At 28.3% G+C, this 27,398-nt stretch overlaps 1 protein-coding gene across 5 annotated transcripts in view; it reads right to left on the reverse strand.

Annotated features, from left to right (window-relative positions):
• Positions 1 to 27,398, reverse strand: part of LOC100159916 (muscarinic acetylcholine receptor M2) — a 93,133-nt gene that overhangs the window by 48,765 nt on the left and 16,970 nt on the right. For 3 of the 5 annotated variants that reach the window (XM_016800772.2, XM_029490372.1, XM_016800775.2), the window contains exon 2: positions 17,395 to 17,453. The exons of 1 other annotated variant lie outside the window; for it this stretch is intronic. The gene's annotated coding sequence lies outside the window, so the exon portion shown is untranslated. The remainder of the gene's footprint in view (positions 1 to 17,394; positions 17,454 to 27,398) is intronic. One more of the 5 variants, XM_008180260.3, reaches the window with a different exon arrangement.

The following is a 27,398-nucleotide window of genomic DNA, read 5'->3' on the forward strand; positions in this document are numbered from 1 at the left end:
ATTATATTCACCGAAAAAATATTACATCATCAAAATCCACAAGAAATCAAATATATCAATTTGATGAATCGTGTTCATATTATAAGTTTCGAATGAAGAATTTTTTGTTTTATTTCATTCAATGAGAGCTATCAATTTAGTTTGAGGTCATACAGAAATTTATTGAAGTTAAATACTAAAGTGTGTGAATCGTTATCAAGATGTTAATGAGTTATTGGAAATAATAAGTTTTTCTCACCATGAAACTAAACTGTAATGCAATGTAAATGAAATAGTTTCATTTATTTCTAATTACAAAAGGTAGGTACTTATTTATTATTGTAATATAATATCTAAAATTGTTTAAATTATTGTTTAAAAGTTAAAAAATTGAGTGTTAATAGGCCATGAATGTTTTATCATTTGTTCATCTTTGGAAATAATTCGTTTTGATTCAAATATACGTAAAAAAGGTCATATTTAGTGTACTGTAAATAAAATTTACGGAACACTAGCGGGACTAATTCTAGTATGAAAATGGATGCCGAAGAATTTCGATTTTTTTCCACCTGACTTCAATGTTAAAAGTGTTGTATTGTCATCATTAATAAAAATCATTACGTCCGATTCAAGAAGTCAGTGCTGATTTGTACACCACGGTCCACAGGAACATAACGACTCAACCATGAAATACGACTTTCTGGAAGAAATATCCGTTGGTGGAAAATAAATTTATAGATTTTTAAATATCTCACGGTTCATTACGTGTTTCGACTATCATTGCGATTTATTTTATCTGCACCTATACCTCAAACTAACATCACGTAGGTATATTTGATGTTTCTAGAACGAGATTATTTGGCATGGATTTTAAATAAATTTTGAATGATATTATAATATATTTTATTTGATTAAACTTTTTCTTCGAAATTTAAATTTAAAATCTGCCTAGAAAATTATTTTTTGGTTATATTATTTTTATAACTTTAACCTTTATAATAAGCCTTAATATTTTGCTAAAACTATATACATCCAGAATTTATGGTATCCAGATAACCACCAAAAAAATATTATTAGGTATATTTTAGTATATTAACTTTGGTTTAAAATCGTATTTATGTTTTTTGTAAGAGAGCTGACGATCCTGTGAAGTGTTAGATCGAACTGAAAGATTGGAGAAATATGTTTTACTGAGGTCCTTAAATAGATGCGAGTCAATTTTTCAAAACTTTTGTTAATCATATAGATTAAGAAACCGGATAACATGATTTCGTTTAGTACACAACAGAATTTTTGTTCTCACAAAGTTTGTTTGAATATCGAGTCATAAAGAAAAACATTAAAAAAGTACGCACAAAAGTTATAATAATATATATATATAGGTATACATCAACACATTATTTGAGAAAATAATTTAATTAAAATTCGGTATGATTCTTTAATATTATCGTCTAAACAGCGATCGGTGGTCCTGAAGTATAACGTTCGGATCGTTTAATATCGTGAAAACGATAAAATCCATGAATAAATAAACATTCGGGAATTTGAAATCTTCAGGTAATTGTATTTTAGTATTTCGCGTGGCGTACACCTATTGTACCTTAACAATATTATGATATCTACAAAAATATTAACATTATACTAGATCGTGGTCGTTTAGGTATACGTAGACAACTATTATTATAATATTATATATACGACGTAAGACCGGTCGTGAATTTTGAAGCGGTGGCACAATAATTATTATATTATTATCTACTACAGTGCCCACATAATCACGACGCCACTGCTACTATTATAATATAATATACAATATGATATTATGTGTATGCGAATATTAACAGGCCAAGAACGTTTTATCATTGTTTAATCGAACAGCGTTGGAAATTATTCGTTTTCCATTTAAATCAACGTTAAAAAAAATGTCATATTTAGTGTGCTGTAAATACAATTACATATATGGAGATCATGTACTTTATTAGTCAATAATATTCATACGGCAGCGGTGTAAGACCAATGGCGAATTTTGGAGCGGTGGCACAATAATTATTCCTTATTATGATATTGTCTACTACAGTGCTCACATAACTGTGACAAGCCTGCTAGTCTAGTGCTGCTAATCTACTATTATAATAATAACATCTATACTTGAACTTGATAATATTTGTATGCGAAGTATCACGTCGGGTGGATCGGCGAATAATTCGATGGAGGTTCTCTTCGAATTTCATCGTGTGCGATAAAGTCTCCTCGGCATCTGACCGCGAGAGATTGGCGTTCCCGAAAATTTAATTTAGTATTTAACACTTAGTATTATAATATTAAGTTCCTCGTGGTTTCCTCCATCAGACTACGAAATTATAATGACTACAACGACAAAGTGTCAGCTGATGCGATTCAACAGGAGCTTCCGAAATGAGGACGCTGCCTGCCAAAGACCGACGAGTCAATGTAATATTATAATACGATTAGGACCAATATAATAAACGTTTCAATGATTTTTAAAAAAAAAATATTTTTAATGGTCAGTCGAGGAAACAGCTAGTTAATACCGAAATTAATTTCTTCCGACCATATTACGATCCTTCTATATGCATATATCTATGAACATATCTATATATGTTTAGCGTAATACTATTATAATATCCGAATTTAGGGAATCATGCGTTAAAGCTGGGGAAAATTATATATTAGGATTTCGTTCGTTTTTAACGTAGGTACATTTGATAGGTATTTATTTTGAAATTAAGTGGTAACCAAAAACTAAACGTTTGAAATAGTTTTAAAATCTTAAAGTTCATCTAATAGTTTGATTGCTATTCGATTGAATAGGTACTTTTCATCGCAATCCAAGGAAATACTATTTTTAAAACCCATAATTTTGTCGATATAGGTAGTAGGCAAGTCCGTCAATTTTGTTTATATTTTAAAGTATTTATTTGTAATCATATATTTTGAGATTGGAATAACTCCCTCGGTTTTGGTTGTGTAGAGGGGGGGGGGAGGCCTGGACTATTTCATTATGACATAGCCGCCGCAGCCACCGACATCCAGCCGCGTCATTGATAAACCGTTGCCTGTCCGATTTCCGTTTTTCACCCGCTTACAAGGTACACCGCGTATAGTCATATAAAAATAATAATAATAATATGTGGTATATCACACAACCGAACTTTGTTTGTTTTTTGCGTTGCCTTACCCATTTTTTTCTGCTCACTACATTTCCGGCAGTGGCACCACATGTGTTCTAAACGCTGGCCACGGCGTGTGTGCTTGTGTGTAATTGTGAGCGGGTGTGTGTGTGTGTGTGGGTGTGCTCGCGTAGTTTGCAGTCACGTCACTACAATAAAACCTTCCGCACGCGTGTGAACGAGCCGTGTGCGTGCGCGTACAAAAATAAAAGTATGATTCGGGTCACGGGAAAAGTGGCCGAGTGATATTTTGAATTCGAAACGAGTTCTTTTTTTTTATATTTTATATCTACGACGGACTGCGTAGGTATACGGATTTGTTTTGACAAATATTTACGAAACTGGTGGAAAAGGAAAACGTTTAAACGTTTTTATGGGTACGTGTCGAACGCGTGTATCTGCCCGCTGCCCGCCCACATCACCCACATTTACCGTAATGTTAGTGTTGTTGTTAAGTTTATTTTTTTCACCTCTCCGTGGCCGTCGTTTTGGATACGTGTAACAACGCGCGTATCGTATTATCAGTGCCCCAGCGGCCAATTAGAACGCGATTTGACGAGATGTCTTTACTGTTGCTCCCGAATCCTAATATAACGCCTATATGTATCTATTTCCTACCTATAATACTACTTCGATTTGAAGTGATTTGTTTGCTACGCATTATAGCGAAATGCATTAATTGCGTTCATCGTTGAAATATTATAATAACATTATGTTCATGGTGGGTGATTTTTTTAAAAACAGAAACGGCTTCTATGATCCATAAGTATGGGCGTAGGTAATGTAATAATTATATGTACTTGATATTTGAAACTGTATTTCGTGCTTATACCGATTATATACATTATTCAATATATTTAATTAATTTTAATTGATTGTGAGTTTAATAATTTAAAACCAATGACACAATAATGTTTGCAAACATTTTTAGAACTTATTTGAAGAATTAATACATATATCTACTTTTTTGTTTTATTATTTTCCGATTTATTTTTAAATTTTATTTGTTGATTTATCTAGAGTTTGATAATTGACAAAAATACATAGCTTATATACACATATTATTTTTATTTTTTAAATCACTTTTTTGTTTCTTATAACAATGTTTTTTATAATGTGAAACACTATAATATTGTTACCTCATATGTTGCTTGTACACATCATACGGTTAGTAATATTATTATATACGCGTCAAATACACGTTTAATCTATAGGAAATTTCAAATTATAATGCAATAATGAAAACACAATTTCCTATAGATGCATATTATGTTTGCGGTCATACTAGGGGTTTCAATTAAAACCCTTTCGAAAATGCTCAAACAAGTTTATTATCAAAATGGTTCTATAAGAAAATGTTACCCTGTTGTAACGACCTTGTTTAGTTGTTGTGTATAATAATAATATTATAACGCGGTCGATATAAATTTGTGGCTAATTTATTAATTTATTGAATTTATTAAAAACGCTAATTGCATATTGACTATATCGAACGATTGTTTTTTTTTATGATCAATTTGATTTAAAGATGTCACATATAAATAATACTGTTTTAATTTTAATAAATGTTCAGTAGATAGGTTTTTTTTTAAAGCCTATAGGACATGTTTAATAAAGGTGTACCACTATAATATATTAATTAAAAACATTAGTTTTCATAACATATTTTATAATATTATTGTCTTGTTATTTATTTAATTAAATAATAATACAGTAGGTACTGTGTGTGAGTTTGAAAAATAAAGGTACTTTTAAGAATTTTTAACCGGAATGTTGAGAAGAGCGTATACAGGTAGATAATAATAATAATATGATAAAGGAACATTTTTGGTGTATCGTTTTTGATTTAAAAATCTAGTTTCGGGAGTTATTTTTTATTATATACTTGGTTTACGTAAAGTATTATATTGTGGTCCTAAAAGCATTGGAGTAGTTATCCTTATTGATCGCAGAAAATAAAAACGAAAATATTTGTTAGAATCCATCGTGTTTGTTAAACGACAAAGGAGTCAGTGTTTTTACTTGATAACGTAGATTTGTTTTATTATAATCCCGTCTTATACGTCTAAATTGTCACGGTGGCTTTGGTTTGTGTTTACACTCAGAAATACATCGAATGTCTGAGTCGCAACAATATCAAATGTCGCAATATTTATTATTTAGCTTCCAAAAGCATGAACAATGAAAATAATAATAATATAAAATGAAAGATAGGTAGGTATATAAAACTATATCGTTTGACAATTTTTAAGAGTATTATAGAAAAGTATTGCATTTTCTCCATTTATAACTTAAGAAACTTAATTAATTCCGTTTATCAAAACTGCAGGTTTAAAAGTAATCATCTCGTAAAACATTGAAAACTCTTGGCCGCGGGACAACAATAAATTAAAGATAACATTAATCTCTTTTTGGCTGCTTTGTTCACTATACGTTGTTGTTTTTTATTCATAATTTTTATCTAAAAAAAAAATCAAGGTAGGTACATAATATATAATGGATTAAAATATAGTTATTAAGCTTGGCTTACGACAACATTCTTCAGTGACGAATTTTCTTGTAAGAAAAACTCGTTAAACGAATAGTTTAATATATGGATAGGTATTAATTTTAGTAAGAATAAAAAATATTTAATTTGTATTTTCTTTTAACAGCCGGGTCTTAAAAGTTCTAATAGTATATTTTGAATTATTAAAATTAGTTAAATATTAATGTATTTCTTGGCTCGAGAATTTGTTAAAAAAAAATAATGTACCTACCTATATAAGCTTATATATCATTCTATTATATTGAGTATTTTATTTAAAATTCGTACGTAAATTATTTAACGATATTCGATTGTTTTTTTTACTTTTGGACACGCTATTACATACGATTTGTCTTGATTTAGAATTCAAAAAATATTTATTATTCACATAGATTTTTATTATACATTCAGTAGGTACCCAGTGTGTGGTAAAAATAATTATATTTTTTAAGAAACTGAATAATATGAAAAACAATAAGAGATATGTAAAATAATGTGTAGACGTGTAGTAAACAGATATTTATAATTTATATGTAAGTGTATAATATTATACTATACCGCGGAATCGTGTTAGATTGTTTTTCACGTCATAACTCATAATATTATTATTTGATTGGTAAAAAATAAGCAAATAAAAATATCAGTTATGACAAGAGTTGTGGTTTCTATACTTATCGCTGGTAAATGTAATTTTACCTAGAATTTAATTTTAACCGATATTATGCAAACTAACTCACACGATTAGCATATATAATATACCTCCCGTTAATAATATTGATTCGATCGGTTTCATTTCGTTTAAATTCCCTGCCGACTACAACAATCGTCCCGTGTAAGTTCACAATGTGTATAATGTGTAACTGCAGTGCAGTGTATGGCTTAAAAAAAACGAAAAGTGGACATTTGAGAGGGAAAACGTCACGCTGTGGACTCGAGTATAATATGTATATTTAATTCACCGGTTAATTCCCTAAACGGGAACGAGTTTTTTCTCTCCCCTCTAAAATGCCGCCGACTCTCGCTGTTCCAATGTTTATTGTTGGCATACACCATTTAGAGGCCAACTTGATGGGACTTACTTCTCCTATAATATATAACGTCTGAAAACGGCCATCGTAATTTATACTAAACATATACCTAACCGTATTGTACTGAAAATTCTTCGAACAAATGGCTGAGGTCTAATTAAAATTTGCGCCATTGAGTCATAACAATGAACCTTTGACTTGAAAAAAACAAATATATATGTACGTAGCATATAATTAAATTTAGCCTGTGTCTTAATTAAAAATAATAACATCCACCCTTAATTGTTGATCCAATTTTCGTATTCGGCCATTATAGTAGGCACCTATAAGGCTATGATTAATCAATACGCATTTATTTATTCAATTTAGCAATTACAAAATATTTGATTATGAAATAGTCATAACGAATAATATGCGATGTATGTGAATCTCTAATCACACTTATTTAGTATACTATTTTACCATTAATCGAAAATTGAGATCATAAATAATTGTAAGCGATGATCACCAGCTATATGGTATATCGTATAACCAATAGTTCATCAGTCTAAGATATTAGGACTTAGGGTAGATACTTAATACAAATTTGAAAAGCTTATATTCACTAAATTTCAACCCTTTTATCTCTATGGAATCGGTAAGTAAAGGTTTTTGTTGCATTAATCAAATTAATGATTATTGTAATAGGATATACAATTCTAATTAAAATGCGCTTGTATCAATTATTTTTAAATAGTGTAGCTTAACACACACATTGTACACATTAAATTACGCAGATCTTTTTATTTATCGCTACAGATTCCATAATAAACGCACTAATTTTTATTTCACAGATAATTGCACACTTAATTATTTCTAATTTTTTAGTATTTTTAATCTTAAACAAAAATAAAAAATATATTCTTTCATTAGGCTTCATTTGCCTTTTGAATATTCAAGCCACGAGGAGCATGTATTCCCAGAGATTATTAACTTAGAACACTAGTTAAGGTTATGTAGTGGAAAACGGATGGCCTTGTCTGAAGACACGCTACCGTGTATGATAAACACGTGTACCTACGGTAATTACCTCGCATCTAAGTTATAATATTCATTATTTTATTCCCTTTGGTATATCCATGTCATAAAACATATTATAAGAAACCCAAGTATTCTATAGAAACAATGGGTTTTATGCTTTATACTATTGGACAATGGCGTTAATTTTTTTTTCAACTTTTTTAATACATTAGTATTATAATGGTTTTAGATATAATATTATGATAAGGGCAGATTTTTCTGAAAACAAATGTTGAGATTATAAATAAAATATTAGATCTTTCATACATTTACAAATACTTTTAGTATAATACCTTTAGTAGGTATTATAGAATTACATAGGTAATGCTCTACTATATTATATAACGAAGAGCGGCCTTGTCTCAATAAAACTTAAATCGTAAAATTCTAGAATTCTATTCTTAGAATTCATGTATAAAATAAAGAATTATATTGTATTATATGCATGATCTGCGTAAAAATATAATATTAATTAAGTATCTACTTAAATGGAATTTTTGTCAAAAGCGATTTTTTTTGCTTTGATCAGTAATATACCTGCACATTAGTAAGCCAAAACAATAATTTTAGATGGAAAAGTTTTTACCTCTAATAGTTTGTGATATTAAATTATATTACAATGAGTCAAGTTTCAGGTAATACTATATTTGGAATTTATCAAATTTAGATTAGTGAAAAAATGTGTGAGCTTATATACAGTACATTATTGTACAATTGTACAAAGGTAACCAAAAAATTATCTAGATAAAAAACTGGTAATTTAAAACTTGTATTTATAAAATATCATTTTTGTATAATAGTATGTTTCTATATACCTAAGTTTAAATTTGTAAATTCATAAATATGTGTGTTTTAAATCGATTACCCATCTATGTTTACAGAGAATGGAACAATACACCACAAAATAACTACAGTTAAATACATAAAATAGCTAAACAAATATAAAAATAAAATAGAATAAATAGGCTATAGACAATAGCTTGGAAAAAATCACAACTACCTACAAAAAAAAAAAAGCAGATAAGTGGATGTTGCTCTGCTGTACAGTAGATTACAAGTGGGTCATTATATAATGGATTATATTAGACTTGAATGCAATTATATAATATCATTGTATAAGAAAAACGATTCTGAGCGGAGACGTATAGTGAGTCTGGATATTTTATATTGTTATTATTTATTATATCATGTAAGTTGAATTAATATTATAATTTTTTATTCGTTTCTATAATAATAAATAAAGCGTTAGAAATTAAAATCTCATTTTTATCGTTTTTTCTTAATTTTTCGGTGGTTTTTCACGTGGCATTAAATAACTATTGATAAAATCGAAAAATGACCTCTCTAAAGTACCATCTGGATCCAATTTGCAAAAAGATTTTTTTTTTTTTTTCATTTATTATATTTAAAATGTGTCAACATATTGCATGTTTTTACAAGTTTATTAATACAATTTTGGAATTAGAATTTATTGTTAAAATATGGTATGGATGATCAGAAGATATGTGATACGTTTGTTAATTAATTAAGGAGTGGAAGTGATGGGGAGTGAAAATGTATTTATTAGGGATTGCTAAAAGATAAAATACTATATTATGTTGAAATCAAAGTACTCCTTCTGGTAGAAATTTTGTATACAGGATAAAAAATGAAAATAAAAAAATAAACACCGTTGTAAAACCACTAGCCTCCTTGCTCCGCTCAGAATCTAAAAAATTATACAAACATTTAATTGTAAGTTTTGTCAAAAAAAATTATCTAGATAATTTATCTCTAATAACCTTTTTGCTTACCTAACTAGATAGATAAATAGATAAATAAATTATTTTAATCTAGATAAGATAAAAATCTTGGTTTATTTTTATAGATAATGCACAATACTGTTTCTATATAATATATAATTATAAATTAGGTACAACTAGTCAAGAAAAATAATTGTCGTTTATAAATTCTCACATTTAATTAGTTATTAAGTCTTAGAAATATTTAAAATTTTGGTATGTATATTCTATAATAAAAAAACGTACTTTACTCCAAAATATGCCAAGCAACATGTTTTATAACTTAGTTTTGTTACTACATAAAAGGATTTGTATGTACCTTTTTTCATATTCTAAAAATATATAGGTATGTTTAGGCAAGTTAAATGTAAACGTCTCTAATCTTCATTATAATGAAGGTATATGTTGTATACAGTTCACGCGTACCTTTTACCATTTTAATAGTCATATGTATTTTTGCGACTGATTGCTTTATTTTTTATAAAGTTTTTAGCTTACGTAATGTATACAAACATACTATTATACAAAAAATATGTCAATACATTTCTAAAAATTGTGATAATTACAGAAAACTATCAAAATATATATTTTACAAAAAATACTGCCATACAAATGCTTTTAAATGAACTTTGTAATTGGCAATAAATACATTTTTGAAATCAGAAGTTAAAAAATATTTCATCGCGTGTTGAAAATATTTAGTGCATGCTGAAAGTAAAGTTAATAATTAAGCGATCGATAGTTAAACACGTAATTGTTTACTATTTAGTATGCTAATTTATATAATGTTGGTTATAATAGTAATCATAATGAGTTTTTGAATTTAAATAAAGTATTAATATTAGGTACCTTACTCACATTGTAGAGATGAATTTAAGGCATAGGTTTTAAATAGTTTTTTTTTTAAAAAAAGGTATAGATATATAAACGCTTTTGTCTTATAGAATGTATATTATCAAAGTCCTACAAAACTGATTAGGAATTCTAATTTTATGTATGTTATAAGTTGTTTCATATTGATTGAGTTCAGTCAGTTCAGACTATCATGATTTATGGTTAGTGATTAGCTTAGTATTATATAACTTTTATTGTAAAGTTGAAAGTTTGATAATTTTTTAAATTAAAATAATCAATTATAAAAATGATTTTAATCCCATAATCATTGATATTTTATCAATAATAGTTGTTAAAACACTTACATCATTTGAATGTTTAATGTTAGCTATTATTAACTGGAAACGATTTTTTCTTTATAGTTTTGTAATTTTCTTGTATTTTAATTTCTTAAGAGTTTGATTTGGTACAATCGTATAGTTTGGATATTCATTGTCACGCAGATGTGTTTTTGAAACAAATCTGATAAAATCTATTTTCCGTTTAAAATCCCCGAACGTGAATAATACAATTACACCCCATACAATACGAACAATAATAATGATTAAAGTAATAATAATAAAAATAATAATTTGAACTATACTGTTTCGTTATACTATTTTATTATATGGGTAACTGCGATTTTTTTTCCTTCGAGTTGGTTTTTCTACGATAAATGGGTGTTAAAAATGTATTTTATTTTGTTTGGCTCGAGTAATATTCGAGAATATTCAGTTGTCTTCCTTTGCCTCGTTGTTGGTGTTACAGCTCGTGATGGTGTTGAGGGGTGGCGGTATTCAGAGCTTAAGTACGTGTCTTATGAAAAGAAGAACGGCGTACAAAAGGCACCACACAAAGTGCCGGGCTCTTCTTTTGTACGCCACGCGATATCGATTGAGCATATAAATATATATATATATTATACACACAATTTCTCGAGGGTATTACAATCGAGTTTTAGGTATAAACATGTGTTGGAAATACACTGCAGCGTACACGCACATATAAGGATCTGTGGATTGTCGTGTTGAAAATTTTATAAATTATTATAATAATAATAAAACCAGTGGTAACAAAAATTACAGCGGGTGACGACAACAACAACAATAACGACTGCGCTTCTTTTCGACTCTACACGTGTTCGGTTTTGTGGCGAAGAACAGATGAGGTCTCGATCGTTTCCCTCGGCGGCTGTGGTTTTCGACGATAGTTTCTTTTCGGAGGAGATTGTGGATCGTCCCGGACATCCGGTCGGAAGGAAACGGTGTGACAGTAATTAACCGACAGCATAATATGAGTTGGGTTCGCCGGGGCAATAATTGCGTACGTCTCCTTGCCACAAACCCAAGTGCACAGCGGAACCGGGTGCAATAATTGTGTTTGTGTGGAGCGTGAAAAAAATAAACGGCGGGCGCTAAACTGCAGGCGTAGACTCGTCGTGTTCGTCGGTCGTTGAGATGTTGATGCGGGAAGAGGAGGAAGTCTCGGGCGCGCGCTAGTCGGCGGCTTCGAGAACTCGTGCGGAAATTTTGCGAGAGTCGAGTTTATTTCCTGACATCTGCGAATTCTCTGCCTTTTCTACCACACACACACACACTTTCTCTATCTCTCTCTCTCTTTCTCAACGCCTCGCCCTATCACTCCGTCGCACTAGGCCACCATCGTCGGAACCACGTGTTCCGTGCGCCACAAAGTGTAATATTCGATTATCCATAGGTACGTACTTCCATTATTATTATTATACGCGTCTCAGCCCTAACCTGATCACCGTCGTCAGCTGTACGTTGAATCGAGTTTGTCGCACTACCGCCACTGCCGACGCCGAATCAACTGTATATTAAATACTTTATCAGCTATATATTATATTTTATATCATTATTATTATTATTATTATTATTACTACTACTACGTCCTTTGTTCGAACAACGGTAATAATATTATATACAGGTATGTGTGGTTTATCGCGAACCGAGTTTGTAACATACATTCATGTACACCTCTGGGTAGTGGTGGGGAGATGTGTCGGAGTAAGGTTCTTACGATGACGACGACGATGATAATAACTAATATTAATAAGTAGGTATGTGTAATATTCATTGGTATATACATGTTATAAAACTTCAGTAACCTCACGTATAATGGTTTACACGTTTTGCAACAATTAAAACTCATAAGTAATATAGACTAGGTACCTAGAGACAATGCACTAGGTAGGTAGCTAAATGTACTCCAAATAATATACCGTTAGAAATCTTATTTTGATTGTATGTAATATTTTGTTTAAAATTGATGTGACACACTGATACGTACATACTGGTGGCTTCTTATTTTTTTACGTTTAAGCTTTACTTCAATTGTTATTATAAGTATAATATATAAAGATGCTAAGAGTAAAAAACATTTTCTAATGTATAATTTAATTACAATAAAAATGGTTGAGGATATAATATTATGTACACATTATTACTTATGTATAATTGTTGTATAGAATATTAATTGGACTTGATAAGAGTTGACATTATTAAAAAAAAATGTTCCATTAGATACTTTTGAGTTTGAGAATTTAATTTTCCATAAACTATATATAATTTCAATCATTTAATGATATTGACTTTGTACTACATTTGATGCACATGAAGGATAATAGACAGTAAAGCAATAAATTAGAAGTTAAAATTTCTGTAGAAGCTCAAACTATTTACTTTATGTATTAATATTTTATAATTATACACTATTAAAGCGTATTGCTGTTTTATATTGTAGGTATATATATTATTATAGATCAGATTGAGAACGAAGATCTTGAAAATATTAATTGGTTATTATATGGATTTATAAAATTAACTTAACAACCTTATTGCATGGCTTATTGAAGTACCGATTTTGATTTGAGCTCAATTGTTTAATAGAGAAATATTGTAAGCCAAGTAAGTATTTAGTATATAAACTAATATTTTAGCTTAATAATAATTTTTTATGTGATATTTTATGATACTCTCCAATATATATAATTTAAAATGTTTATATTGATATCGAAATTTATAAATGTGTGGAACTTTTATTTATTTATTATAGACGTATTATAGGAATTCAATAGTTTTTAAGATGAATATAATATATAATATATATATTATTAAGTTGAGCTAATCATTTTTGGATTAATTATGTTTATTCCGGATGATCGTATATATTTTAATGTACTTTTATGCCATGATTACACAACAGTTACTTTAAAAATAATTGAACATCGTCTATATAGACTTAGTCATATGAAATTATTATGTTTTCAACGCTGTATTATTAAGTAAACCACATTTTTTAAAATCAGAATAAATTAATCATTTTACAAGTTATACCTAATATAGATATTAGATATACATTTTTCGATAACCTATAATTAATGTATAATAAACTAATATTTGTTGCAAATAGTATGTTGTACATTTTTACAATTTATAGGTATTTATTATTATTTTGTACTATTATTAAAATATAGAGAAAATGAACACATGCGTAGTGTATAATGTAGTCAATATTTTAGTCATATGCCGACGAGTGTAATATATTATTACGTGAGAAATAATAACACGTATTTGACATTTTTTTTTTTTATATAAATATCCAACAATAATTCATATTATGTTAGTTTATTATGTCTCATAAATATTCAGTAATAATAGGTAGTTAACACGGAACTAGACTTTCGATTGGCTGTAATAATATATAATAAAACCAAATATCATTGTCGGGTAGAAACATAATCTAATAATATAAAATTAAAATAGTCCAAGATACACGGCGAACCGCTTATTGGAATTTGTTTTATTGTTTTTCATTTGAAATTAAATTGGCAGTCCACTCAATACGAACGATGTTAAACCGGTGCAGTACACCACCAGCTCTCGGTAGTCGGAATGGAATTTTAAGAAAAGCGTGTTTTTCGTAAAAAAAGTCTACCTCGCAGTGTATCTCGACTTGCGTTTGGTGTGAGATGCAATTTGTGTTTTATGTCTGCAAAAAAAAATATTTGTGCGTGTGCATACAGTGCGATGCGTAAACGTTGTACGCGTCCTATAAACGACGAACGGATAGGAATAATAATGATGCCGTCGCCGAAAGTGTTTATTATTGGTAGACATCGTGGCGTCGGAGAAAAATATAGGGTTGGATAATGGGGCACGACGAGTGGAGGAGAGGAAAATAAATGCACGCCCGTAGTTTTGGTGTGTAATCCGAGGATTAAGGTGGAAACGTGGACCAACGGCTGCCAAGATGCCAATAAAAACGAGTACCTACCTGGTAAAAAAAATAAAAAAATTTCGGAAAGAGAGAAAATATAGAAAGTAGAACGCCGCTGAAAATAACATAATACCGTATACAGATAGGGTCAGTAATAATAGTAATAATAATAATAACAACAATATATCATATTCTAAAATCTCCAGGCGATTCACTCGTTACGCGTGTAAAAACAGCATATTATTATTCAAATTCATCCCTAGGAAAAAAACCGGTGTTTCCGAATTGGTCCCCACGTCCAAAAATCGATATCAGAATTATTGGTTTTCAATATTTTATTATAATGTCAACGTTTGAATTGGTCAGGCGAGGTTCCGTTGAGTTTCGCAGCAACTTGTATTCCGCACAACCAAATATTTTTCAGTCGGTAGACATATTTTTCAAAAGCCGTTTGGACCGAAGCAAACAATTTTTCATAACGCAAACGAAGAATATACATTAAAGAAGAAACGATTAAAAGGCGTCAGTTCAAAATACAAAGGGTTGACATTTTTAATTATTTTAAATTGAAACGTTTTAATTCGACAAGTGAGAGAGAATAAATAGTGTCCTATAATAAGTCTGCAGTCGAAAATGCCAAAGACGACGATGATGTTACTGTAGGAAACCGATTCAGACGTATAATTTTTTAGAATAAATTCTGAATGACGTTTCGATACCGCAACTCGAAGGCGAAAAAAAAAACCATTTCGTTCGCGTTATTATTCGTCGTTCGTGTCTGTTTCCGCGTCGCCGATCCATCGCTCGACCGTTCAATCAATCACATAACACAATTTATTATTATAATATTATAATATTATTATTATTCTGCACTTTCCGCTGCGGAAATGACGTAGCGCGAACGTACCATGAAACGTAAACGTTCGACGTAAACGACATTACTAGAGTAAAATATTAATATACATAAGTAGGTATACCTATGAGTTTTCCTTGCTGTGAGTGTGTTGATGTCGTCTACTTCATTATAACAACGCATAATAATAATAATATTATTATTATCTCGTGATTTATGAACTAGGTACACCCCGCGAGTCCAAATTCATAACGCGTTTACTCGTTATACGCGCACAACACAATACGAGCACTATCGCTGCTAAGTTCGTCACGTACCTACTTGCCTATATAATACGCACAATATTATGTATTATGTACCTACCGAATCGTGATACTTCGGGGGGTTGCTAACAGTAATATTTTGTGAATATCATAATGCAACATATAAGCGTTGTGATATTATAATAAACCAGGCAGTTATTTTACGTCATTGTTACACCCGTCGTGCACTCGTGCATACGTGTATTTAATTTCATTCTGGCATTTCGACTTGCATCTTGATATAACACATTTTCAAACTAGACGTAGTTTTAAACTCAGTCGACCGACGAAGAAATACCTACTATACACATATTTTGCAAACACTCAATTACGCGTAGGTATATAGTCGATTCAGCCGTGCGTCGAATTACCAACACATATTTTAAGTACCTAGACAGGTAGATACAACCGAAACGTATACAAAAAATAATAACTTTTTATGTCACTTATTTCTCTATAAGATATTAATCGATAATTGTATAGCTGGTTTACTCCATATAGAGTAATTTTGTCTATACGTTTTCTTTTAGAGCGCACCAATTACATGTGACTAGGTACGTGTTGTGAGTCAAATATTAGTAGACATTTATTTGTCATGTTGGGGAATTATAATCATGGGTAGTTTTATCATATGTCAAAAGAAGAATCTTGAATGAATGAACTTTAGTGAGACGTGGTAAAATAAACGAAATAAACTTAGTAATTGTTACTTGTTAGACTAAATTATAAGTTGAGTTATTTCAATAAATTGAACTTAAAATATGAATCAAGTCATACTAGTAACTTGTGAGGGAATAACGTATAAAAATAATTCACTTCAACAAAATGTGGACTCAAAATATTATCGTTAAGAACTTAAATTTTCTTTATTCAATAGGTACTTGTTTAGTAAAACTAAATACAATTTTCTCAATTCGATGGAATATATTTTGTACCTATACTATTGACGATTCATGTTTATATTATGATGTTCATGATTTAATATTGTTTGAAAACGATTTGATATCCGATTTGTAAACATTAAAATACAATTTATGTATACCTCTGAATCACTATATTATTATTTGAATGGTGGTTTAGATAAATAGTTTTTTTTATATTTTTATATCGGAGGGAAAGCAAATAGAGGAATAATGTTAAACGCCCATGTATGAAAATCGATATTTGTTTTTAGGTTTAATATATAGTGTTGATTTAATCTACAAAATGTATAGAAATTATATTTCATACCCTCGCGTTATATGTGTTATGGCCGGAAAATGCCAACCTTACTGATATAGTTACTACACTATATAAGAGATAATGCTGCTGTTCATTACCATACTCAATGAACCGTTTTATGTTGGTTGAGCATGTTGCAAGAGAACTGTGAAAGGAAGGGAGGACCAGCATCAGGGGTAAGTGTATGTGAAATCAATACGACTGACCAAGTTCGACCTTGTAAACCACAGTTTCCGTGTTAAAATGTTAACTTTATCCAAATGAGTTTGATTTATCACGAGAAAAAGCAATATACGAGCATACATGCACAAAGTCCATTACTTAAAATAATGTATACATACATACTCGTGTCGCACAAACCACTGCCCAAAATTGATTTTGGAAATTACATTGTTCTTGTCTATAACAAAAAAAAAAAATAAAAAAAATGTTACATAAGTGTAATCACGGAAGTATTCGATTTTTTTATGGCTAACTTATTTCCTGTTATAGTAATTAATCTTTACAATTTGACAATAAGTTCAATTTAAATAAGTAGTTTCCAATATTGCATATTATATGTAGTAAATATAGAATTTCCAACGCAAATAATTACGCAAATAATATGACGCTAATATTTGTATCCGTTAAAATCGTTCAATTGCAAAAATGTTCATAAGAATTGAATTTAATTTATTAATTAAATAACATTTTTAACGAAAAACAAATATTTTGAGTCCGATAGAAAACATAATATATCTACTCATGCGTGTATTTCCCCAAATAATAAATTCATTTTAAACCCATTAATCATTATTTATTTGATTCGTATTTTGATGGATAAAATAATTATTAGTTTCTTTAACATTAATTGAGTAATATAAATAAAAAAAAATTCAAAATTCCAAGCATATGAAGTATAATATACTAGGTATAGAAAATTAGTTATTTAAATTGTAAGTATATCTTAAAAAAATATTTGATCCATCCTGAATCTAAAAAAATAATTTATTTAAATCCACATGAGTACCTACTTTAGAATAATTAATTTGAATATGTATAATTGTTGAGCATTATTTTCCATTATACCTAATACCTATATATACCAATTTTTTTTCAGATCTCCACTACACTAGCGATTATTGGCTCACAACGATTACAAAAACCATATATAAAATCAAACTGAATCATAATAATTAAATTACATAGTATCGCATAATATTATTAGTGTGGCCAAACCACGAATCGCATCATAGAATTTTGACTAACTTAATGACAGACATTATTCCTTTTCATACTCTTTACAATATTTTTCATTATAATGAGCGGCTAGCGAGTAGCGATTATCTTATTGCGGGCCATACCTGTGATATATATCAACAATATACTATACATAATTCACATACCCACTAAAACAATTTATTGTATGCCAAAATTATCTGAAGTTGCAGTTCAGATGTGCCTATTTGTTTAATTCAAACGAGCGAATGGCGTTTTACTAGATTATTTCAATCGGTGTGTAATTATTACAATATATGATGTGTAATACACCTAAACTAAAATATGTCCAATTCATTACAATGTTATTCACTAGAAATACTAAAGAGTATACTTGCATAATGTATACGTTTGCTGAAGTATTTTCGATACGTTGATTGGTGAATGCGTGAATAGTAAACTTGAACCAATCAAAATACATAATGTTCGTTCATTTATCAAAATGGTTTATTCAATTCTCGTACAGTCAAATTCTCGTATAATTTTAAATACAAATTGAATGAAGTGAAATTATCACGGCAAAGTTACGTTTTAGTTAAAAAGTGTGTTTAGTTCAATCTCTGGAAAATAAAACTCAACACAAAAAGTAAACATAGTTAGCAGCTCAAAAATAAGGTTCTTATTTACGAATATGATACTATTTTATATTTTATAAAGTTAAAAAATAGTGTTCTTTGAATTTTAATGATAAGAACCAGCAAAATTGTATGGTACACCGTGTCTGTTAGCCGTTGGCAAGCTTGGGATTTATGTTTTGTGTGAAATGAAACATTTTGAGCAATGAGATAAAATTTGGTTATGTTCTTTTTTTAAATTTATTCATCCAAGTTTTGAAATATTATACAGGGTATCCCATGAGAATTTTCTAATTTAAAAAGTTTATTATAATAATTATTATCTCCCCGTTTTATATTAGTACGTTTTTGGAGAAAATCCTGTGTAGGGAACATTTAAAAATGAAAATAGAGGAATTCACAATTTTCATAAACGCAATAAAAATATAATGCAAAAAATAAATATAAATTAACCGAAGTACCTACCTACAATTTATGACCAATACTCTTAAACGATTTTAATACATTAATATCGTATATTCGTATAAAGTTTTAACATTTTAAACGCATTGATAATTCAATTTTAAAACGTACAAACCGTGCTTGATGATAAAATTATAAATTATACCCAGCACAAACGTACACGGTACACGGTACATGTATCTATTCGTGTAATGATTTATTTATGAAATGTCTGAAATTTATAGTAGTCTATTTTCTTACTAAATGTTTAATATACAACGATTTCCAGAACATATCATCCTATAATGGCCTATATATTATGAATATATATTATATTAATAACCACTTTGGTGCCATATACTCTCTTCGTTCTTACCTAACCGATATCAGAATTTATGTGTGTTCGCCATTTGTTTGAAATCGTACGTGCCCGAAGGTCATATTATTTACTCCTAAGGGCTGAAGCGTGATATTTAGCTCAGTTGTTAGTTATAGCTTTCGCGGAAAATAGGACCACAAGTAAATAAATAAAAAAGTTCAATATTGTATTGTTATGAAAGCCACGTTAGAAAATAATATATTACTGTTTTTGAGTGATGTATTGTTAAAATAGATTCATTATATCAATTATTATTATTTATTATATTATGTTTATTTTTATTAATTCGGCTGAATATTAATTATATTAATTTGTTAAAAGAAGAAATGAAAATATTCAAAACAGTAAACATTCTTTAGTTTTATATTAAAGCCTTTAACTTTCATTAATTAAAAGATGGAATAGTTAGTTGTTAGTTAGCACTTTTTCTGGGATATCTTCTCGTCTCAAATTTTCATTGGTTTTTAAGAATATGGTTCTAGATATTTTAATACAATGGAAAATCTATTAGGATTTAATTAAATAAAAATTTGAAATCAAATTAAAGTGTATGATAAAATTGAATAAGGTTCACGTTTAACTGTCTACCTCATTTTATCGGATATAATAGTTTTAAAATTTAAAAATTGCAATTTTTTTTTAAATGTTCACAAAAACTGATAAACATTATAGCTTTAAATTCAATAAAAATTAATAATTTAACAATAAAATGTGTAGTTTTTAAAATTATAGTATTAATCAATTTCGTTATTACTGGTTATAAACGTATAACACGTCACATCGAATTGTATCAAATAGTTAATGGCTAGTTGTTTTATAGACGCATAGTGTCTATAATATAATACTACAGTTATAAAAAGGTAAAGGCTAGTTTGAAATGTGCTTTTCATGGCCATTACAAAGAACATGAAAATATTTCATTGATTTATTTTTATAGGGTACATAGCCTATATGGTATATATTTTTAAAACTATAACATTATAGTAGTATGTGAATACAATATAAATTATATTGCTATCATTACTTCATTTTATATTATTTTAACTTGCAGGTTGAACCAGTTTTTTATATTGTGTAGCATTTTATTTGCACAATATATCTAAATTATATACATAAAATTAAAATTTTGATTCGTTTTATTTTAAATTTCAACATAAACTATTATAAATGCACTTGTAAATCACAGGTATAGAGTAAATACAAGTCTAGTCGTATTTAAATTTATATTTTGCCACGTAAATATGAAAGTTTGGGTTAACATTTAAAATAAAAAATCAAACTGCTCTTTTTCTATTGAATTATATTATCATGTTAGTAAAATGTTCATCGTTTGTTGAAGAATAAGAAAAACAAAATAAAATATACAATCTAAATAATTCGAAATAACTAGCCTAAATTTCAGATCAATCATCGACCTTTTTTCGTTTATTCTCATCAAGCTTACACGATTTAACTAATAAATTAAAAAAAAAAAAAAAAATGACCTCTAACGTTAAATAATATTGCATATTTAAAGCAAACATGTAATTCATCACTGTTCAAATATATTATATTTTAAACTTTAAGGAGTATTAATGTTCTAGAGTAAATTATTTGATAAATCTTGACACTGCATCTACTGAAATTTAATAAAATTGAAAATGTACTTGGTGATTTTATACATTATTAAAGCATTTACGATTGCTATTTTCAGAAATTCATTGGACTTTTAAGCGAGTTTCACATTTTGATACGTAAATAAAGTTAAGAAAAAATGTTTTTAGATGTACGTATAAGTTCAACATTTGTAAAATGTTCATGGAAAGAAAACTTTATAACGAATTTAGATAAAAAAAAGAGTTAGGTACCTGGAACTTTTTGCAACTATGTTTCATTGAACATATTTATAAAAATATTTGTAAGAACTAATTTAAATTTTTTTTTTTTTTTTGGTTTATGAAAATATTTTATGTTCTAGCAATTTAAATTGGTTTAAACTTATTTGGTAAGTTCGGTTTGATATACAATTAATATCGTTTTTATATTGATAATTTATTTAATAACTTTATTTAAATAAAATGTAACTTATAAATTAATATTTTAGGCTAAATATGTACCTGAAACTATTTCAACTGTATTTTTTCCAAAAAGTTATAAATGGATAAACATATTTTAATTGCAAGTTATCTAATAGTTTTATAATATTATTAGACAAATTTCATATTCATATATATTATATATTATATTGTACAATGATAATAATGAAATTATTTAGAAACACGGGATCAAATTAAGGTTAGTGAATTTCGTGTAATAAAAATAACATAAAATAATTAAAATACACAATATTACGTGACTTTAGTATTTAAGTACTTAATGCATGTTAAATATGTAATAAAAAATAAACATATCAACGATTTCTTAACTGGATTACTATTACGAGTAGGTACTTTAAGTTTTAGCAAGCATGTTCTCAATGGTTAGTTTATAACTTATTAAAACATATAATTAGTATAAATATTAAATATAATATTCAACTTCTTAGGATGCATTTAAATTCCACGAAATATATATTTTAATTAACATAAGTATCTAATAATAATATAGTTATAAGTATAGGTAGCAACTATTTGAAATGCTTAGCTATCTACATACTTAAAATTAAATTTCAACTTTTAACCTGTTTAATATAAGATATATTGTTTTTGGCATATAATACAATTAATAAAGATTTAGGTTTATTTAGATTATAAATTGTGCTGCAAAATATTATAATATATCAAACAATAAAATCTTTAATTTATACTTCAGTAATATTTAAGTTTACTAGGTAGTTAATTTTAACCTTTCCGTTTCCCTAAGCTTTATCGTATACTATAATTTATCAATACTAAATAAAAGTAACTTTTGTGTTACCTATGTGTTTTATAAATACTCCAACGAGAAGAGTAAATTATTGTTTAATTTTGAGGGTTTTGAATATCACATTTAATTTAGGTTTTAATGTCAGTACAAATTATTCAGTGAAATAAATAATAACTTACTTATAGGTATACATCATTTTATAAGAAAATATGAAAACTTTAATTAAACTTTAACTTTATTCATCTTGCGAAATTAATTGAGATGTATCAACAATTTTCTAACTTCCTTAAGAAAATTTAGAATTTTTAGGTATCACATTCTTAAGTTTGCGTAATACCTATAACGATACACAATTTGCATACCTTATATTGATATTTTTACATAATATAATGACGTATATTATTGATGGTTTAAGTTTTTCAAATTTAGTGATAGGTAAATGTAAAAATCGAATAGGTACGATACACATTAATTGTGCACCAAAGTGGATCATTTTAAAACTTGTATTATCAGAATTTTGCTGACTTTCCTTGGGAATCATCTATGTAATGTTTCAACGTTTGCCACTTAAAAGTTTTATAACTTCTTATCTGCGTATTTTCATTTTAATTGACAGTATGATTTATTTGAAAATTAATTATTTTAGTCCCTATGAATGATCACAACAACTTGTTAAAAATGTTTTTTTCTGGTATATATTTTGTAAAAACAAAAAAATCATAACGAATTTTATTTCGCTTTTATAATTACGAATATATCCTGTATTAATTCGGTATAATATGCAATAGAAATAAATAATAATAATAATAATAACATGAATGATGTAAAAACTATTCTATATATTAGTTAACAATTGTAAATTAATATATTATTTTTATTTATTTATTTATTTTATTTTACAATACGGGACGAACCCTTTAATACATGAATATAATAGTATAATAAAAATAGTTCTAATAGTTTAGGAAACGAGGCTCAAATTTTAGAGAGAGAATGAGGGGTCAGTGTTGGCAATGCGCATAAGACGGATGATCGGGGAGTTAAGATAGTAGTTTGAGGAAGAGAAAGGTATATGAAATGGAACAGATGAACGTGTACGGCGGGAGGGGACATTAAATGAAACACGGGATAGTGATTATATTATATATTTGTTGTTTTGAAATTCTAGAATTAGAATTAATTAATATTATTGCTACATATAATATTTTATTATGTTTATAATTCAAGCCACTATAGTGCCGTTTGGTTATCAAACACGTTAAAAAATAAAAAAAATATTGATGATATTAAAGGTTATAATATAATAATATATAATATCGTACCTATATGTAATTTCCATGATGATGAATTTTTATTTTAAACGTCATAATGTAGTTTATGACTCAGCGTTTGATCATGATTTCAAACATAAAAATAAAGTCCATGCTCATTATTGATTTAAATTTTTATATTTAAGAAAAGTTATTGCATGAGAAATCGGAAATTATCATCATTATCAGCTTCTAAAGGCCAAGCCTTGTTGTTGTAGCCAATCATGAGTGTCATATGCCATCCTCTTGAGACTTTGGTAAGAGGTACAACCCATTCGACGGAAAAATAGAGGGAAATAGATCCAAAGGAAGACCGCGTAAGTTCGTCTTTGAAGAAATCGGAAATAAGTAATTAAATTTAAATGCACAAAAAATAATTCACTGATTTTAATATAGGTAATATACCTATGATTTAGACTTCTAAGTGAACAATCTCTTTATAATGTATTATTATGTGGTTTATTATACTCATAAGTATATAATGAATATGTTATCATATTTGTAATTGAAAATACTATATAGGTACCGTCTAGTAAAATATACATTATATAATATATTATATTCAGAGGTTTTTTCGCCCCTAGGCATTACAACACTAGCGCCCCGTACATTGGCGTGCTCCCATGGGGGGGGGGGGGAGTAATGCATAGGTACATTTTGTACACTTGTAAAATAATTAAATCATTTTGCGCCTTGATTTATCTGAGCACTCTAGTCTCTATAATCTTAATCGATTAGCAAATTTCTGAGCAGTATGCAGTATGCACTATACAGGAGACGGGCGCCAATTTAGGTAAATAGAATTATGAAATTATGAAAAACTAAAAAGTAAAAATTAACTAAAAAATTGCGCCCCCAAAAATATTGCGCACTAGACCAGTGCCTTGGTGGCCTATGGGTAAATCCGCGCCTGATTATATTATATTGTACCGTGCTTGAGTCTACACGTGCGTTTAAATAAATAAATAATAATAATAATTAGTTCTTTATGGTTTTCAGTTTTTTGTTTTTAAATGTTTTTACAAATTCAATTATTTACAAGTTTATAATTAGTGTCATCATATACTTACCTTTTAAAATAATTATTATAACACAATTACCCGATACAATGATGCTCTAATTAAGCAATAATACTGCCTTCCTGTGAAACATACAAAAACCTTTTCATATGTCTACCATACACAATTAAGATGTTATAATTTTTATGAGCATAATATGTATTTTATAAATTAATTATAACTTATAAGTTATAACATTATGGCTTAAGAGTTAAGATATTAATTAAAATGCGTGTAAATGTTTTATTATAAATTACTTATTATTTCATGTTAATAGCTGATAAATAACTTATCAATGTCAAATTGTTTAAATTTATGCTTACACTTTTAGATTGCATGAATATTTTGAAAAGGGTTTACATTAAAAATAACAACTTTCATTAGTTATGATAAACATTTATAAATATTAATTAATCTTGTTGATGGTAATATTATATTTTTCTCGTAAACAGGTGTAAACGATACATTTAGGTGTAAGTGTTTAAAGTTTAAACATCAGATATTAAGTTGGTAAAAAATCTCACAATATTACTAAGAATTCTGACCTAGTTTTGCTACGAATATTTTCTAGAGCTTTATTCCTCTCAGCCCGACTTAAGTTTCTTTTTTATCTATGGTTTCTTATCTGTTTTTGAGCCCCACGGGATCATTTTTACTTTATACGAAAAAGGGAAACTTGAAACTTCACCATACGCGTAATTGCCAAAGTTCACGAGACATGATAATATACAGGGAGCCCAGAATTTGATATTATTTAAAATGGTATTCATTTTTTACTCTACGTAGTATGGTCATAATTACATACAAAAGTGTATATAATTTAAAATTCTGTGTGCAAGTCAGCTATCGGTTCTGAATTTATGTGTGCGTTTAAATAGGGGTTTTCAGAAACACGTTTTTTTGGCAGTAAAAATGATTTAAAAATATTATAATAAAAAATTGGACCTTCGAAAAAAGTATTAGAAATAACCTTTGCTCTCACCCATTTTTATTTTTTACATAGTTAATGTTAAACATTTTTACAATATGTAACGAATTATTATTCATCAGTAAATTGAGCGTTACTAAAAATTGTTTTTACACTTGTGTACGATACGAATATTAACGAGTAAACTCAAATGCCCAAATCGATTTTTAGACAGTATTTTCGACGGAGGGTATAATAATATTTGACAGCTATAATATTTATTATACTTCTATATTACAATATTTTTTGATTGAATTAATGTTGTTAAATGTTTATTATAATGTAATTATTGCTTTTGGATTTGTCTATTTATTTGTTGTAACCGGGGAAGTAACATCATTATTTTGCATCTGTAATATCAGATCAGTATGTTGATGATATTCATGTCGACGGCGTCATTAAACCCGTATACGAGAACGCAACAGAGTGATTTCGAATTCTCTGTGTCTTATATATTGTACGAACTTGGTGGTAAAACAACTTATGGTACCATAGAATTTCTGAATAGATTATTTTGAAAATAGTTCGTACATTCAAACTATACTGACAGCAGGTATACCGATTTGTTTCCTTGTGCCATAAATAGGTACTCCACTCCTAACGGTGGAACGTATTATTAGACATCACGAAATCCATTAATAATATAATAAAAGCTTATAATCACACTGAAATAGAATTAGTGTAAGTTGTTAGAACTGCGTATAGTCTGTGAAGTTTTTGTTCATGGTATGCATACAATCTATAATATATTATTATAAGTTAACTAATATTGAAATTGGATTATTTTACCTACGCATATCCCAAGTGTAAACCACTGAAAGCCTTCTTCTTCATTCAAGTGGGCCAAATTATGAATTCCTGTTAACGTTTTGGTCGAGTGCCTATCTTTAATTTTGAAACAAATTACATTTGTGTCGAAATATAATATGCATATCTTTGGTTGTGGGTTATCAATGTTTTAAAATATACACAAACAGATAAAACATGTTAAACATATTTTTTAATTTAAAAAAAAAAAATAATAATAATAATAATAATATTATTCTATTGTTTATATTATCATATACAAAAAAAAAATGTATTATCAAAATGCATACGCAGTATGAAATAATCATCAGACAATAAGTTACTATTGTTTGCAAAAATACAATTCAATTTTACCGTGGAGAAAATAAATCATTTATAACACTCGAATAAATGTGCGTTTTTGTTTTTGTTATTTATTTTTTTTTATTTCACCGCGGTTGACGATTGCGACGTGTCTAACCACAAACCGTATGAATGGCTGAAAATTAATTTCGATTGTCGTCGAGAAAATGGTTTGCTGAGAACTTTAATTTGTGTTCCAGAGGAAAACTTTTTTTTTTTTTTTTTTTATTGCGGTCGCGTTTTAAATACGGTTCGATTCGGAATATATTATTTACATCCAAACCACTTGAACATCCGATGAATTGCTTTTTTACGGCCGTACTATTCCTCGTGTATACAATGTTACCTATATAATATCGTGTACT

This window comes from Acyrthosiphon pisum, chromosome A2 (assembly GCF_005508785.2).
Source record: "Acyrthosiphon pisum isolate AL4f chromosome A2, pea_aphid_22Mar2018_4r6ur, whole genome shotgun sequence".
Lineage (NCBI taxonomy): Eukaryota > Metazoa > Arthropoda > Insecta > Hemiptera > Aphididae > Acyrthosiphon > Acyrthosiphon pisum.